Source organism: Protomyctophum bolini (genome assembly GCF_963924005.1).
Source record: "Protomyctophum bolini genome assembly, chromosome: 7".
Taxonomy (NCBI): Eukaryota; Metazoa; Chordata; class Actinopteri; order Myctophiformes; family Myctophidae; genus Protomyctophum; species Protomyctophum bolini.
The window spans coordinates 9,364,315-9,383,716 of NC_137868.1; positions in this window are offsets into that span (position 1 = coordinate 9,364,315).

Genomic DNA, 19,402 nt, shown 5'->3' on the forward strand with positions numbered 1-19,402 from the left:
ATTCTTTTCTTACCGTAGGTTCAAGATGTTACAATGGAAATTCAGGATATTCTGCAGTGGCTAGAGAACACAGACCTGAGGCTGTCCTCCACTAAGACTGTGTGGGGGATGCCGGACTCTGCCAACGAGAGACTCAACGCACACCTGGTGAGACTATTCGAAATTTAGACATTTAGTAGATGCTCTTATCCAGAGAATCACTCAAAGTGCAAGATCTGAGAAATTTACACAAACGCTATAGTCAACAAATGACAAGATAAATGGTCAGCAAAATCAATTTTAAGTTCCTCAAAGTAACTAGAATGCCAGATAAACATCAAACCTACCATCTACTGTATCTAAACAGCATGCTACAGTATAACATAGTGTTTGTAATCAAGGAAACAGTACTATGTCTATCTAAACATTAAGGGATTGTGTCTTTGTGTAAAGCCCATTTGCTCCCTCCCCCTTGACAGGAACTATGCAATGAGATGGAGTCTAAGCTTCATGCCTACACAGACGTGAAGAATGCCATCCACAGGATGCTGGAGAGCAGTGATGTGGCCCGGGGCTCCAGCACCGAGCACAGCCTGTGTATCCTGGAGCAGAAGTGGGCCTCCGTTCATAGCAAAGTCCAGGAGCGCAAGGTGGTTAGACTCTTTTCATGAGCAGCTACTGTATATTATGTTCACATTCACACAAACTGCGACAGTGGATCACCGTTACCCATGCATTATGTGTTCTACTGTATGTGGTAAACATTAACACACAGACTGGGGAGGGAACCGTGCAAGGATGCATGTAAATAAACCTGCTGATCATCAGGAGCTTTTAGGGGTTCGCCATCTTGCTCAAGGACACTTGAGCATGGGCTGCATGCAACAGATAGAACCCTGGAACCTTACATAACTACTAACGTCTACTGTACCTACTGAGCCACTGCCACCCTGCCTCAACATTGGGACATAAATAACCAATTAAATTAAATTAACCCATTAGACCTGAGGCCGATTCAAAAGATACCTACTAAACTAAAACATACACATATAGCGGTTATCCTGGTTATATATACATTATACATAATACAGCTAAGGTTACAAAAGGGGGTTCAACCAATGGGGGTTCCCGGTCTAAATAGGTTAAATAACCAAAACTACAACACCTCTGTCTTCACAGGCGAAGCTTACGGAAGGGCTGAGTTTGTCGAAGGAGTTCCACAGTAATGTCCAGGAACTTCTCACTAGGATGGCCAAGTGTGAGGAATCCATAGGAGGTCTACCTGCTCCCAGCTTCGTCTTGGATACAGTGTCCGCTCAGCTCCAGGACCACAGGGTAGGTTTCTTTAGGAGGAGTAATGCATCGCAGAAGCATGTAGTAGACACAAACTCTCAGTCCATTTTGTCTGTCCTAGAATTCTAGTTCGATTCAGACTTCCATTCGGGTGTATATTTGGATTTGCTGCCAGGTAATACTTTTCCCCTCCATACTGTAGGCCCTGGTGAATGAGGTTAGCTCTTACGGCGAGAAGAGGATGGCCGTGGAGAAGGCAGGGTCCAGACTGACGGAACTGGGCAGGAAGGAGGACTGTGATGTCATCCAGAACCTCATCATGACGGTGCAGGACCGCTTTAAAAAGCTGCACCAGCGCGCCATGGAAAGAGGCAGGACACTGGACGAGGTCCGAAGGAACGCCAAGCAGGTACGGATACAGCACAGCAGTGGTTCCCAAACTTTTTCATGTCAAGGATCCCCAAATTGACACAAATTAGCCCGCCGACCCCAATTTGAAAAGGTATGCCAGGGACCCCCATAAGAGAAGATTTTTACGGCTCTAACAGTGATTCTCAACCCGTTTAATTTCAAGGTCCCCCAGTTTGACATGCATTAGTCTACTCTACGGACGCCCATTTAATGGCATTTCTATCTCTGAGACCCCCAATTTATGATTTTGTAAAAACAACGTTAATTTAACTCTGAGTGTACAAATTTGTACACTCAGAGTTCCATGTACACTCAGAGTTCCATTTGGTTCCTAACTATCATTTAGCTGGGGACCCCCTGGAACTCCCTCAAGGACCCCTAGGGTTCCCCGGACACCACTTTGGGAACCACTGCAGTACAATACATCTATTCTTCAGTGGTACAGTGTTACTGTTGCCTTGTATCTGTTGCAAGAAGTTGTATTTAATTACCGGACCATTCTCTCACGATTCAGTTCAGTGAATCTTGGCACCTGCTTGTGGACTGGATGACTGAAGTGGAGCAAACACTCGACACGCATAAAGAGATCGCCGTGTCCCATGAGGAGATCAAACAGCAACTCATTGAGCAAAAGGTGCGATGTGTAAAAATTACACCCTCAATTATGTGGGTTAGCGCATTTAAAACCGAAAAGTGTCATTTTCGATTATTATATTGGTTATAAAAAAATAGCAGATATACAAGCTCATAGCAGGTCACTTAATTCGTCCTGCGCCATGAGCCTGTAGATCTGCAATTTTTTTTTATTATCGTGAAAATGTGTGCAGATCTTTGAATATATCTATTTTTTAAAGCGAGCACTTTTAACTCAAATCGTTGCTTTACGGGGGGTCAGCAGTCATTAAAATGTTGACATATTGTGGCTTATAGCAGCTTTAAGGGGTTAGACTCGAGTTATATCATTGATACTATGAAACAGCTTACATTTTACACTTTTGAGTTACATTAAAGGGCCTTTCTGTGTGGAGTTTGCATGTTCTCCCCGTGTCCCCTAGGGTAGATACCCTCACAAAAACATGCCGTAATCCTGGTCTCTAAAACTACCTCCCCCTGGCCAGCCAGGGCGCCTGATGGAGGGGAAAGGAACTGGTCGGAATAACGTGTCCCTTCCACGCGCTACGTCCGGCCGGGGAAATTCCCCTCTGTCAGGTGAAAAGAAGCAGCTTGGACTCCTCATGCATAGAAGGAGGCATGAGGTCAGTCCGCTGCCCCCCCAGGTTGGCAGAGGAAGTGTAGCGCCCAGGATTACATTAGATAATTGGCACTGGGTGAAAAGAAAAACTGGGTTACAAAATCGTGGGATAAAAAATTTAAACGGCCTTCACGGCCTTTCAAACGTGAAGCGATTTAACACGCTTATAGTTCATTTTCAATGAGACCTGCATTTTCGCGCTGAGAAATTTACGTGAGTGCGGCCCGGTGAATTTGTTGCGCGCATGCTCGTTACGTGCACACGCCCGCGACTCACCAGACCTGGATTCTGTTTAGCTTTTCTTTTACGCTTGCGTTGTTGTGCTCCTCTTGAGCAGACCTGGATCAACCTGTGTTGATCTTCAGGCAACAACGCCTGCGTTCCTCGCTTCCCGTTTGAAAGGCCCTTAATGCTGAGGATTAATTTTGTACTGTTTCTCAATCAGGAGTTCCAGAAACTTCTGCGGTCCAAGAGGCCCATGTATGAGGCAACCCTGAAGAGCGGCCGCGGCCTCCACGAGCGAGCTCAGACGGGCCAGGACAGGCAGCACCTGGAGAACCTGCTGGCTGAACTTAAAGACTCCTGGGATACCATCAATGGAAAGTCTATGGAGAGGTAATATAACACTACCAGTGAGATAGTTCATGGAAACAACAATGTAAAATACATAATTTAACCGTACAAAAGCATTAAATCTGACTTTTACTTGGACAGAGCCATGCAGAAAATTGAATGAGTGTCTCATCTGACTTTTATCTTCCCAGGCAGCACAAACTGGAAGAGGCACTGCTGTTCTCGGGGAGATTCACGGACGCTCTGCAGGCGCTCAACGACTGGCTGTACCGAGCAGAGCCGCAGCTGGCCGAGGACATGCCTGTCGGCGGGGACAAGGACATGGTCAGCGGTCTGATAGACAAGCACAAGGTACGCACGTTTACACAATGCTGGACGGATCTCACACCATCATGTAACGCATCGACATTAATTATGACTCGATACACGTGAGCTTACGCACACGCCTCGCGTCGGATTCAGCTTGAACAGTTCTCAGTGCAAATCTTTGGCTTAAAGATATATATTTGCCTTTTATTGATAACAGTAGTTTGACAAAGGAAAGGAAGAGAGAGATGGGGGGGGGGGGGACATGCAGCAAACGTCGTTGGGATCGGGACTCGAACCCGCGACACACTGTCAGGCTTACCAGCCTAGGTGCCTGGACCACTCGGCCGGCCCAGGACTAGCATCTGTGATGGGTACAGGCTTTAGTTTCGACATACTATTGGTCCGACTGTCATTAGAACGACAACCTACCTCAAACCCTAACCTAACCATAACCGCTGAGCAGCGCATGTTCGCCAACCTTAATCCAATCGTTGTTTCCGCATGTCGGTCCTATGGTGTGTCGGATAAGCGTGCGCAACCCTCTGTGATTTTAACCACTTTATCCATTATTTTTTACTTTAACAATTTTTTTAAAATCGTGATAATGTGTACAAAATTTTTAATATATCATCATCATCATACTATAATTCAGCGAATGTCTGAATGTCTGAATGTCACTGACAGAGCGTTATCTCATCATTGACTGCACGAATCACTCCCACTTTTCACACAGGCATGGACCATGATTATATGGAGGTCTTAACAGAGCCCTTTTTTCAATTTGACAGTGTTTGACAGTGAATAAAAACAGCCGTTTACAGCAGTTTACAGCCGTGGTCTTTGTACGTGGTCTATCTCCGACCGAGCCACACTATTAGCACACATCTCTCCATGCCAAAAAAATTCTGCACACTCCCAGAAGTGACCTAGGCTACTTTTTACAGACGCAACTGTCATATTTACTGTACAAATATTGTTTTTACATCACCACACGATCCCATGGGCAATGCGCCTGGGTGCAGTACCCCCCGCGGCCACAAGATGGGGCAAATATCTCACAACGGGTAAGGGCTAGTAAAAAAAATTAAGCAATCTTTGCTTCTGGGGGTCCCTGGAACAAAAGTATTTTGACATGGGGTGTCGGTGGCAAAATACATATAATTTTGGGGGGTTCTTTTTTAGTTTGAGCACCACTGATATAGCAAATATATATATATATATATATATATATATATATATATATATATATATATATATATTTTTTTTTAAACTGTTAGGATCTTGAATTTTGTAGAATGGGCCTGAGGTCTTAACGTGTTAACTGGAGCATCCCTCCCTCAGGTGTTCCAGAAGGAGTTGAGGTCTTAACGTGTCCCTCCCTCCCTCCCTCAGGTGTTCCAGAAGGAGTTGAGGTCTTAACGTGTCCCTCCCTCCCTCCCTCCCTCCCTCAGGTGTTCCAGAAGGAGTTGAGGTCTTAACGTGTCCCTCCCTCCCTCCCTCAGGTGTTCCAGAAGGAGTTGAGGTCTTAACGTGTCCCTCCCTCCCTCAGGTGTTCCAGAAGGAGTTGAGGTCTTAACGTGTCCCTCCCTCCCTCAGGTGTTCCAGAAGGAGTTGAGGTCTTAACGTGTCCCTCCCTCCCTCAGGTGTTCCAGAAGGAGTTGAGGTCTTAACGTGTCCCTCCCTCCCTCAGGTGTTCCAGAAGGAGTTGAGGTCTTAACGTGTCCCTCCCTCAGGTGTTCCAGAAGGAGTTGAGGTCTTAACGTGTCCCTCCCTCCCTCCCTCCCTCCCTCAGGTGTTCCAGAAGGAGTTGAGGTCTTAACGTGCCCCTCCCTCCCTCAGGTGTTCCAGAAGGAGTTGAGGTCTTAACGTGTCCCTCCCTCCCTCAGGTGTTCCAGAAGGAGTTGAGGTCTTAACGTGTCCCTCCCTCCCTCCCTCAGGTGTTCCAGAAGGAGTTGAGGTCTTAACGTGCCCCTCCCTCCCTCAGGTGTTCCAGAAGGAGTTGAGGTCTTAACGTGTCCCTCCCTCCCTCAGGTGTTCCAGAAGGAGTTGAGGTCTTAACGTGTCCCTCCCTCCCTCCCTCAGGTGTTCCAGAAGGAGTTGAGGTCTTAACGTGTCCCTCCCTCCCTCCCTCCCTCCCTCAGGTGTTCCAGAAGGAGTTGAGGTCTTAACGTGTCCCTCCCTCCCTCCCTCAGGTGTTCCAGAAGGAGTTGAGGTCTTAACGTGCCCCTCCCTCCCTCAGGTGTTCCAGAAGGAGTTGAGGTCTTAACGTGTCCCTCCCTCCCTCAGGTGTTCCAGAAGGAGTTGAGGTCTTAACGTGTCCCTCCCTCCCTCCCTCAGGTGTTCCAGAAGGAGTTGAGGTCTTAACGTGTCCCTCCCTTCCTCAGGTGTTCCAGAAGGAGTTGGGGAAGTATTTAACGTGTTAACTGGAGCCTCCCTCCCTCCCTCAGGTGTTCCAGAAGGAGTATTTAACGTGTTAACTGGAGCGTCCCTCCCTCTCTCCCTCCCTCAGGTGTTCCAGAAGGAGTATTTAACGTGTTAACTGGAGCGTCCCTCCCTCCCTCAGGTGTTCCAGAAGGAGTTGGGGAAGCGTGCCGGGTGCATCCGGACGTTGAAGCGCTCCGTCAGAGACGTGACGCGGAGCAGCACGGCGGACGGACACTGGCTGCAGCAGCAGATGGACGAGCTGGAGGGACGCTGGGAGGCCGTGTGCAAACTGTCCGTCTCCAAGCAGGACCGGCTGGAGGCTGCGCTCCTGCAGGTCACTCAATGTTATATATGCTGTCGGGCAGAAACCTCTGATCTTCGTATTTTGACTTTTTGTGTCATAAATTAATGCCCTACACACAAAATAGCAGATAACGAGCTTGTAGATCTGCCAATTTTTGCTATTTTAGTTTTTCAGGAAATGAAGAAAACCTTATACATTTAAAACAAAGCAATACTGCCTCATCAAAGTTGGTATTGTGACTTTATATATTGTCAATTACTTGCATGAGAGGGGGAGAGGTGGTGGAGTTAGCTGTTAGAGGGCCCAATGGAGTTAAGAGGTTTTGTCCGAAGTGCATTGATTCATGAAAATAAATTAAAAATGTGGTTAGGTGGTTTCCTTCTGAAAGCAATGATTAAATATGAACTTTTATGGTGGATTTCCAATAATACTCATCTATCAATGCTTACTCCTGTCAGGCAGAAAAGTTTGACAATCTCGTCCACTCCTTCATGGAACGTCTTTCAGCATCCGAGAGAGTTCTGAAGTACGGTGTGATCCCTGAAGAGGAGGGCGCGTTGCTGGCCTTCCGAAAACAACACGAGGTCAGTCAGTGTGAATCAACGACTATACACACCAGTTGAAAACTGACCTTGAGGGAAACACTGACGCGAATATATTCAGTATTTTAGCTGTGACGTGAGCGCCCCCTCCTGAGATACTTCCGGGTCCTACTTTTGTGTCGCTTTTGTGTCCCCATGGAGTTATACTGTGACGCTCCGTCGGACTAAATCTGAGACGAAAACAACCACGAAAGTCTCATTTTACCGCTTTCCTTGCAACAACAAAGCTGCGCTGCTCTCCCAAATCTGGCTGTGACAGGCCGTCTGCCCCACATGGAATACTATCATTTTATTTTATTGTGTCAACTAAATCCTCATTAATGCAAACTAGATTCAACATACTAAGCCTGCACGCATTCTAAATATGCCCCCGAAATATTTTACCGAGCAACCGGTTGCAACCTGTTGCCACCTTCAATAATAATGATAATAATTAATAATTAATTGTCTCCACATAATATATTTTTATTATCATGGACACTTGTACAAAACATTAATAATTCTACTCTAGTTGGAAGCATTAAGACCCATTTTAACCCTCAATGGCTTCCTTTCTGAAAAATAATGTCATTGTAAAAAGATTCATGCGTTTAGATATTCTATTTACAATGGGATGCTGACCGGAGCTGGTGCCACTTGGACCCGGACGTAACGTAGCACTACAAAATGACGTCGGACTTAAATACTGAATAGAGAATGACTGGGCGGATGATCAGAGGGCAGTAACATTGTGTTTCCCCTCCGACAGGAGTCGATGAGTGCTCTGCAGGCCCAGGAGGTGGAGCTGGAGAACATCAGACGTCTGGGTGAGGAGATCCTCTCCTCCTGTCATCCAGACTCCATCATCACCCTCAAATCCTGGATCAGTGTCACCAAGACCCGCTATGAAGAGGTGAGTGTTTCATACGGCTGCATAGCAAACTGTATCTTATATATCGTTGCTGTCGGGCATTCTTATTATTATACTTTGGGTGTTTTTTCGTGAATTAACGCCCTACTTGATCGTCATACAAAAATATCAAAAGTAGCAGATCCTTGAGCTTTCGAGCTACTTGTTCTTTTTTTTTTTTTGAATCCTGAGAACATTCCAGTTTCCACCCGGCAGAGACGATTTGCAAACATATTGGTTAACCGAATGAATTACGATGGAAATGGCAATTACTGTAGGTTTGCACATTAGTGATTACTGAGAGAAACAAAGCAGACAACCCGCAACACTCCAGGTTAGAAGAATATCCTTATAGGTGCAAGGCTCAGTAATACAAAATGGAAAACAGAAGAAAGCGCCAGCACTCAATAAATCGTGGACGTGTTTCAGCCAAATGGGCCTTCCTCAATGTTGAGACAACGCTGAGGAAGGCCCATTTGGCCGAAACGTGTCCGCTGCTCGTCAGAGGAAAATAAAGCATGTGAAAAGGACATTTATTGAGTGCTGGCACTTTCTTCTGTTTTCTAGATTAGTGATGATTACTGCTAATGAAGGAAGTATGTATAATTTACAGATTAATTTATTTACATTTACAGCAGAGCACGGTAGGCTAGAGCTCCAGGTCAGCATTTTGCCAGACTTGACTTGTTTTTTTTTAGGCACACATTGAAGTGTAATAGAACAAAAAAAACTAAATTTGTTTTTAATCTCTAAAATGACTGTAACTGCAGAATGTCAAGAGTTGAGAGAATCTAAATGTGATTGTATGTGACTCAGGTTCAGACATGGGCTCAGCAGCAGGGACAGAGGGTCCATGCTAGCTTGTCGACACTGGAGACGGAGAGAGAGGAGGTGCAGAGGCTTCTGGACTGGATCTCCTCAGCAGACGAGGCCCTCAACCTCAGGGAACAGGAGCCACTGCCGGAGACTATGGAGCAGAACCTGGATCTCATTGCACAACACGTGGTATGATATTTTACGTATTATCTGGTGATCTAACTGACGATATTATCTGCTACAGTATGTTTCATTGCATGGTATGAATTACTGTAGCCAATATGCTGTTTCGTTATTTTGAGGACAGTAAAAGGCTCTGAATTAGTCAAACCATGGCGCCATGACTAATACAGGCCTTTTACCGACCTGAAACATTTTGCGAAACAGCATATTGGCCATGCCTCCAGATAGACTAAGACATAGACCATAGAACAGTGGTTCCCAAAGTGGGGTCCGGGGACCCCCAGGGGTACCTGAGGGAGTTCCAGGGGGGACCCATCTATTTTGTTCATGTTCATAAAGTGCTAAAGTGTTTAAAGCAGTGGTTCCCAAACCTTTTCATGTCAAGGACCCCCAAATTGACACTACTTAGCCCGTGGACCCGCATTTGAAAAGATATGCCAGGGACCCCCATAAGAGAAGACGTACACATTTAGACGTCTACATTTAGACGTCTACATTTAGACATTCCTGCAGGAAACACTGCTTGTGGTTGTAAATATATTGTTATCCGTGTTGCGAGGATGAGGGGGTACCTGGAAAAATATCTACCCCAAAAGGGGTACCTGGTCCAAAAAAGTTTGGGAACACCTGCCATAGAAGATGTGCAAAATAGTGTCTTCTTCCTTTTTTCCCTCTTTTTCCCCCTTTTTTGTACATAGACATTTCTCCTTTTCACAATGGACCATTTTCTGAGTCTGACCATAACATAATGTAGGCCTATGTTTTCTGTAAATGTTTCAATACGTTTTCATGATACTCTTGGTCAGTGTTTCTCAAACTTTTCAATTTAAAAAACACCCCTTAACTCTGACAATATACAAATGGAACCAAATGGCCCCGTTAGGGTACATTTGGTTCCATTTGTACACTGTCAGAGTAACAGACTTGTAAGGGTCAATTGAGAGCGCTGAGAGTCCCTGGATCCCACTTTCAGAACCACTGCTCTGGGTAATCTATAATGTCCAAATAGAGAAGAATAGTGCTACTGTGTCATTATTCGTCACAGTCAGCTTTCAAACATTAGTATGTGCACTATAGTTCATTGACAGGGAATCCCATGTACAGTGCCTCTGTATTCAGACATCAATGACCACCCACAGGTGTTCATGGAGGAGTTGAACAAGAAGCAGCCAGAGGTTGAAAATGCCACAAAGTCCTGCAAACACAAGACCGTTCCCAAACAGCAAGTTTCACCCAGCAAGAGGCCACTGGCAAGTAAGTCGACCCTATGCCAATATTTCACAGTACAGTATCCAGCAATTCAATGCAATGCAAACAAGGCTAGGAACATTTGGGAATGATACAGTATGTTGAGTTTGCAAGGTTGCAAAAGTTAGTTTACTGAGCCGTATCAAATATCCACCTCCTTGTGTGTGTGTGTGTGTGTGTGTGTGTGTGTGTGTGTGTGTCCAGAGAGAAGGAGCACACTGAAGGTGCCGCCTGCTGTGCCCGTTCCCCTGGAGCACCTTGACCCCCAGACCCCCCGGCTCAGTCAGCTGGTCAGCCAGTGGCAGAAACTCTGGCTCCTGGCTGCAGGGAGACAAAGCCGCCTGGAACAGTATCAGCAAAAACTCAAAGAGGTCATTCATTGTCTTGTTGTTCTAATCTGGAGCCTCGTTGTCCTTAAACATGCCACGCTACTTCTGTAGCAATGGAGCAGCTCCCCACCAGTGTTCATTTAGTGCCGACATATGACTGACGAAAACTAAACAAAAACTAAGCAATGATGACTAAACCTATTACTGGAGTATTGACAAAATGTCATCAACAGATAAAAACTAGATTAAAATAGTGGATAAGCGATCCAGTAGAACTAAGACGACAACTCATTATGCTTGCCCATCTACAAGCTCACAATGTGATGCACTGTGACGCGTTGTGAGCTTGTAGATCGGATATTTTCAGTACGGTATCACAGCCTTCCAAAATGTATTTTAGTCGACTAAATCAACTGTTTACTGTAGATTTAGTCAACTAATACCTTATGATATTTAGTCAACTAAAACTAAACAAACTAAAACACTTCAGGTGACTAAAACTAAATGGAATGTTATTCAAAAGACTATGACTAAAACTAAATCCTAACAGCACCTTAGGGTCCGATTGCTATTTGTACATTTTGTTCACAAATCGAAGCTCAGTTAAAGCTTGATAATATTAATATATACAGTATACTGTGACGTAAGTTGAAGTGTCTGTTTTTTTTTTACGTTTATACAGATGGAAGAATTTGCAAACTTTGACTTCAGTGTTTGGCGCAAGCGCTACATGCAGTGGATCAGCCACATGAAGTCTCGGATCTTAGACGTGTTCCGAGGCATGGACCGGGACCAGGACGGACGCATAAGCCAGAAGGAGTTCATTGATAGCGTCTTAGCATCCAGTAAGAAGCTCACTATCCCAGTACAAACCTTTCCTTTAGTAGCGCTAGTACAAAGGTTGAAAATGCTATTGAAATAAATGACACCTACAACGTTTTGAGTATTGAGTTAACCCATTCTGACCGGGAACCCATTTTGGTGTCAGCATCATGCTGTGCTTTAGCTATTGAAAAATAGCAGATCTACAAGCTCATAGCGCGCCACCGAGTGGCGCGCTACGAGCTTGTAGGTCTGCTATTTTTGAAAAATCGAAGAACGACTGACATTTTTAGAATCTGATCTCAGGTCAGAATGGGTTCATCAGACCAGTGTGTGTCCAGTGGAAACCTCGTATGAATCTGATCTCAGGTCAGAATGGGTTAATATAAATAATGTACTAATAAACAGTGGCGTAAAGTAACCAAGTACATTTTTACATTTACTAAATTACTGTCAACTACAATCTTTTTTTTTTTTTTTACCTTACTGCAGTATTTCCAATTTTACGGGATCTACAAGCTCACGTGTGAGCTTGTATCTGTTATTTTCAAAATAATTTTATACATTATAAAACTTATGAATGAATGGGACATATTTAATTCTGTAATCTGCTATACAGTATATGTATTTCTACATTGCATTATTGATACTTTTACTCAAGTAAAAATCTTTCTTTCCTTCTTTCCTCTATTGTAGAATTCCCCACCAACTCTCTGGAGATGAATGCTGTGGCCAGTATCTTTGACCAGAATGCGGATGGCTTCATTGACTACTATGAGTTTGTAAGTGCCCTCCACCCTAGCAGAGATCCCTACAGGAGACCACTGGATCCAGATCAAATCAATGAAGAGGTATTTACAGAATAGAATACTCTACACATGAAAAGTATGATTACACAATGTTCAGTTTATTTTTTAATGTATTAGAAGTAAAAGATCGAGCCATATTCACATGGTTCCCATTTTGCTCTCATCTCATACCCGGGCGAAGGAGAACCCCGCTTCGTTCATAGACGTCAGAGCGAAATGGCCACCAATATTGTACGTTGTTGAGAAAGTGCCTCGTCCCCATGTTTCTTTCAGGTGAGTCGGCAGGTGTCTCAGTGTAACTGTCCCAAGCGGTTTGAGGTGGAGCAAATAAGTGCCAACAGATACAGGGTGAGTGAAGCTTATATAACACTTAACAGAAGGGCTGCAACTATCGATACGCTTCTTAGCAAATATTCTATTGATTACTTCTTCATTTAATTCAGTAATCAAGAAACATATTGGTTGGATAATAAAACAATATCAACAAATCAAAGCAAGAACGTATTTCATTAGATTTCTTTTAGATAATTGACTACATCGATTAAATCTATTTAACCAACTTTTTATACTTTATACAATGAAGTATAAAAAGTACAAAATCGGAACACGCAACGTGACACATTGTGAGCTCGAAGATTGCCTGTTTTCCGTATTTCAATTATACTGTAGAGTGTAGATCATCTTTTTGTAATTAAATGGATAAAATTGATTAGTTTTGCACCCCTTGCACTACTACTTCACAAAGTTGTAATGTCTAGATGTTGTTCTGATTGCCACAGTTCGGGGATTCCCAACAGTTGCGGATGGTTCGCATCTTGCGCAGTACGCTCATGGTTAGGGTTGGTGGTGGCTGGACGGCTCTGGATGAGTTCCTGGTCAAGAATGACCCTTGCAGAGGTTCGTAAAAGAAATATCCATATCAATGAATTAATAATGAATTGCATTTTTATGGAGCTTTTCTATGCACTACGTGCCTACTCAAAGCGCTTACAATGGTTCATTCATTCATACATTGGGAGGTGAAGCGGCGAACAGTCGACGCCAGCGTCCTCACTTCCCACCCCCAATCCAACCCTTATCAGTGTTCCATATCAGTGGTTCTGGGGGGACAGTAAAGTGACAATTTGTGTACCTTTTTAATACATACCTAAAACAAGCCCAAATTGATTAAATCAATTAATTACCAGCTGCATTATTATTATTATCTGCGGCGATCCGCTATAACTGGCTCTGTGTCAGTTCCAGCACAGTAGTTTAAATAGTTTAAATTCTCTAAGGCGGAACTATTGTGTTCTGAGTAGTTCGTTTCCCGCCCGGACATATTTGCGGTGCGCACATACATCAGCCAATGAGAAAACCAGCTGGACTAGAGGACTACTGGACTAGCTTGCACATCGATTATAGACTCAGCTTGCTATTGCGGTCACGGCCTGAAAAGGAAGATAACCACTGCCCTATATGAACCTTCTTTACTTGTCTGTTCTAACTTGCCAGTAGTAAAGGGACGGACCAACCTGAAGATCAAGGAGAAGTACCTGTCTCCCGGAGGTGGCTCCTCCAAGGGCTTGTCCGTCAGCAGGTCCAACTCTAGCCTCAGTCTCTACAGCAGTGCCTCAGCACCCACCAGCCCTATGACGCGCAAGAAGGTGAGAGGACTGTCTTGTCTGAATGCTCTCATGATGCGTTCATCAGCAAAATATGGTCTGACAATAATGAAATCATAACATTTCATGTGGATCATTTACACATAGAATCTTAATTTTGTGTTCTGTTTTCATTTTCTCTTCACCCCATACCAAGTTAGTTTACACACAGTGCTGTCCTTGTCCTTTGTTTTTTTAAGTGCAACTTGCACAAATGTCATCTCTGGTGTGCCAATAGGCCAATAGAAACATGAATATTTAATCAACCATTTTGCTTTTTTATTTTACATAGGAAAACCTGTTGGTGTGCAAAGTGTTTACAATACATAATTGTTTCTGTTTCAGGCATTGCTACGCAGGAGTTACTCAGGCGACCGTTGCATTCGTCCTCGGAGCTCCATAGCTGCCTTGGGATCCGACCTACAATTCTCAACTGCAGCGGATGATAACTCCCCATCACCATCCGGTTAGCCAGTGGTTCTGTTTTTGATGTACATTTTTTCAGTACATAATAATACAATATTCTTCCTAAAGAGTAGGTGTAATGAAACTCATGCTTGTTTTAGTATACAGTAGATTAGTGCTCACTGCATTTTACAGAAGTTATTTCCCAAACTTTATAGAAACAGATATGTAACAAAACGGGCTTAGTAACCATAATCTGTCGGGCGATTTCTCCTCGGGGATGAATAAAGTCCATCTTATTTCATCATGTCTTTCAGAAGAAGCTGAGAGATTGCCCACCTGATCACCTCTTCCTGCAGTGTGTATTGTTACAGTGGGGGAACCCCAAAACAGTCTTTTAGTTTATGTTTTCCTTTATGTAGATATGAGAGTGTAGAGAGAGACAGGAAGCTGAGGACAGAGAGGGCGGAAAGCAACACAGGTCTCCCTCCGGCTGGAATGGAACCGGCCCGGGGATGTTGCAATTCTGAGGTTAACGTACTATCCTGTCCTCCACCCCAAGTCTTGGGACAGAAGGATAAAAGGGCTACATGCCTCACGTCTCACAAAGAGACATGAAAAACAAAAGGAATGGACCGTTTTGCCCCCCCGAACTGAGTGACAGTGTATTGATATAGTGAGTTCAAATCTGATGCAATATGAACATTTCCCACCTTACAGTATCTGATTAAACACAAACAAAAAAGGAGTGGAGGATTTGCATGGATGTTTCTTGCATGGTAATCTATTGAAAATCTGATACTTTTTGCAACCTGTCATCAAATATCAACTGTCAGACCTGTCTAATGACTGCCAATTCAGAGCAAATTGCCAATCAATTCCACTTCAAAACCACTTCATCCCTGACATCTCTATTTTGAGCATGTCATTATAGGCAAAAAAGAAAAGAAAAACAGTGTCTGACACTGTCCTACAGTATGTTGTACAACAAAGTAAACTAGGGCTCAAGTGGTTAATCCAAACAAACCACTTGGATTATGAATAATCTAAAATGGCATTTTGTGGTGTTTTACAATGGACATGATGTGAATTTAGCAGGTGCACTACTGCTGTGTATATAACAACGTGTTTGACATGGTGTGATGGTGGGATACTGTCTCCAAGTGACCGTCAAAACGTGACCATGCCAAAACCATGCACATCTGAAGGCTGCGTTGCCCTTCACATTTGTGATATTTTTTACATGACTTTTTAAATGTACTTTTCATGGGGAGAACATTGCTGGCAGGGCCACAATATAAATTTAAGTTTTAATTGTATTATTACTATTATTATTATTTTAACAGAAACTATACAGTAGGTGCCATTATCTGTTTAAGATGTATTTCTTATGTTCTTCAAGTATTGTTTTAAATGCTACATATCCTGTAATGAAACAATGCACTGAATTAAGATGGGCATGGGTCATTGTCATTTTGTAGAGATTATTTTCTCAGGTTTGGTTCTGCCTTTTTAATTAATGTGTGTTCTGTGGAACGGTTACTGTGAGATTGTAGATGTTGTTGATTTACTCATTCCAATGAAAGTCTCACTTGTTTGTCTGTTCTGCCTCTAAAATGCACATATTCTCAGTTGGAGTTAGTGCATTATTCAGTTGTTGAAATTGAACATTCATGTGTAATCATTGAGTACACTGTAAGAGTATCAAAACATTTTAGCTGCCTTGTAAAAAAGGCAAATCTTTTTAAGCTGAAGTTTACTTCAAACTGTATGCCATAATTATGTTATATTCACAATGTTTCCTATAAATGAGATCGCTTTTCCTTTCTTTTTTATTTCTATTACTCGGTCACTTTTAGCCAAAGCAGTGTACTTTATGTTGTATGTCCTTCTGTCAATGACATTATTCACTCCATTTTGCCAGTGATTATATTGTTGCTCTCGGGCAGAAACCTTGTATTTATTTTCTTTTTCAGAAATGAATGCCCTATATTTTGTCATAATATGATCGTATCATCAAAAGGTTGCGAATCTAGCCAATCTACGAGCTCACAACATGTTGCATGCAGGTGACGTGTTGTGCTTTTATAATGACATGCCCAAAATAGGGTGGTTGTCTGTCTTTTTTTATAAATATTGAATCATGAAAAGTATTAACAGAAGCTTGTGCCTAAATAATAACGACACTGAATCTATTGGAACACAGGTTATTTTCCCCATTTCCTGAAAAGTAATCTCTCAAGAACAGATTCTGTGCTGTGAAACAAACAGCAGAGGGTGCTGTTTTTCTTTTTTTTTTGTCGATGTGTTCCCAGATTGCCTGAAAAGTAAAGTAACAGTTCTGGAAATTCAAGGTTTCTGCCCGACAATTTATCCATAATCGATTCAGTAATTTTCATAGCTCCCCTACTGCATTATATCACACATACGAGTTTTATTTTATTTTATTTTATTTTACACTCTTTCCAGTAGCCTACATTACCTCTTAACAGCATCAGCAGAACATAATGGAAAGAAACACCACAGACATTCCCAGAAGATGTGTACCTTATGTACTGTAGATGCATTTTGTACCAATGATGTGTACTATTTATGTGACTGGGTGGCTCAAAGGTAAATCCACAAGCCTTACGACACTAGTATGCACCTTTTTGTCATTATAAAAGGTACACGTTTGTATCTTTTTTTGAGCAAAAAAAAAAAGGATATATCTTTATAGAGCGATAAACCTGAAAGGTACAATGTTACACCTCTTTCCTGAGAGTTTGATAGCTGGTCAGGCTGCTCAGTGTTGTTCTGTGCCTAGCTTTTACTCTGCGTTGTCAGGTGCAGTACAACCAGTAAATATTTTACAAGATGTTATTACGAGTGTAAAGGTACAGTACTGTATTTGTATGTGAAGATTGTATTAGATCTACCTGAGGTTGAGGGCAGTAGCTTATACTCACCGATTGCATTTGGGTCTATGCAGTTCTGGATATGTTTTTTTAAGTCTATATAAATGTTTTTACATACAGTACAACCCCTTTTTATTTTGCCTCAATGTGATGTTCTTGGGGTGCGTGGACAATTTACTGTCCTATAAACCTACAATAGTCTGAATTAATTTGCTATGCACCCTAATATGTCCGTACTGTACATGTTTATATATACCAGCACTGGCTCTGGTGTCTAATTTAGGGAAACTGTAGGAGAATGTCACTAACATTGTAAAAAAATATATCTTTTTGTAATTAAACAGAAAAAACATTGGTGTACTAAATGAATACTGTAACTTTTTAATAATGTCATGTTTATACAGTGGAAATGGATGAAAATGTGCTTTAGAACAGTGTTCCCTATCAAATATCCAGGTACCTTACTGCCTCCCACACTAAACACTAAAATGTAAGCATTGTTTCCTATTGGTCAGGATACTGACCAGAATACCAAAACCAGGATACTGACCAGGCTACTAACCAGGATACTGACACCAGGATACTGTCCAGGCTACTAACCAGGATACTGACACCAGCATAATATGGTACGGACACTGACTCCAACATACTGGGCAGGATACTGACACCAGAATTTTCACACCAGGATACCAGGTTGCGGATACTGACACATAGCATCACAATAATGAAATATCTGCACATTTATGTGTTTTGCAGTAATGTTATGTACAGTATATAATCACAAAAGTAAACTATCTTTAATTCACATGGAAATGTCCACGGGGGTTCATTCACTATTGAGGCAAGCTCAAACGAAGGCTCTCAAATCCAGCCCTATACTCTGCCTCTCATTTGTGGTAGGATTTCGGTGTGTGAAATGCAATCAGAGTGGGAATAGAATTGATGTCTCACTCCCAACTTGCCATAATGAAAGGTCTATTTTGGTTAGAGAGTACATGCATTTGGCCTTGGCCTAGTGGAAGTGCAGGGAAAGAATGTTATCAGCAGGTCGCATAGCAACGCCAGCCTCTGTGCTTTCCCGGTCTATGGCCATCAATGACTGAACCAAGGAAGATGAACTCTACGTCGCTACGCCATCCTCATCCTCAACACTGAGGTGAGTCACAGTTGCAGTACTGTCCTGTGATTACATACAGTAGTACTGTAACAGTACAGTTCACATTTATGTCCGATTCACTTGAAGTCACACATGTACCTGTATGCCAGAACTCCCAGAGTTCTTATCACCAACTGTTTTCCAAATGTCATTATAACTAATATTATTTGCAAATGCAGTATACCCACAACAAGCTGAGAAGGCTTGCTCTAATGCAGTGTCAATTGACATTATGTTCAATCTTGGCAGGCTAAACACACCACACTGACGACAAAACAAAATGGTCACAGCTGCTGAATCGCCACAACAATGCTGAAGCTCACTTTTAAGTGTGACCTTGGCTAAACTATCTGCGAGTTTACATGAGCTTAAAACAATTTGTGGCTCTGCTATGGAAACGGCATTGCAGCACATAATTATATCTCTTGGCAGTTTATTGACTCCTGCATAATTGCTTTCTCTAAGACAGGAAGAAATAGACTTTTTAATTGAGTTTTGGCAGTGTGGAAGATTCACAGCTTGCCTTGAACCGCCCAACATTCACCTTAATCCCATTAAAGCCAGGGTGCTTTAATGAAGGTAACAGTAATAAAGGGCTTTGGGTGTTATGAAAAATACTTTGTATTCATTCACACCGTACAAGCAGTGGTGGAAAAAGTACTCGCATTTGTTACTTAAGTAAATGTATCAATACTGCAATGCAACTACTCAGTTACAAGTAAAATTCAATATTTACTTGAGTAAAAGTACAAAAGTATGTGTATCAAAATGTACTTAAAGTACCAAAAGTAAAAAGTACTCACTGTGCAGAATGTCCCATTTCAAATCTAAAAAGTAACTAGTAACTGAGGTTTTCAAATAATTGTAGTGGAGTAAAAGTACAACAATTGCCTCTGAGATGTAGAAAGTATTGGAATTTCTTGTAAAGTACAAATACCTCAAAATTGTACTAAAGTACAGTAAGTACATTGCTTAAGTACATTTACGTAGTTACTTTCCACCACTGCGTACAAGTTTGAGACAAAGCGTTGTGGGCAAATATTCAACGGAGGAACTCG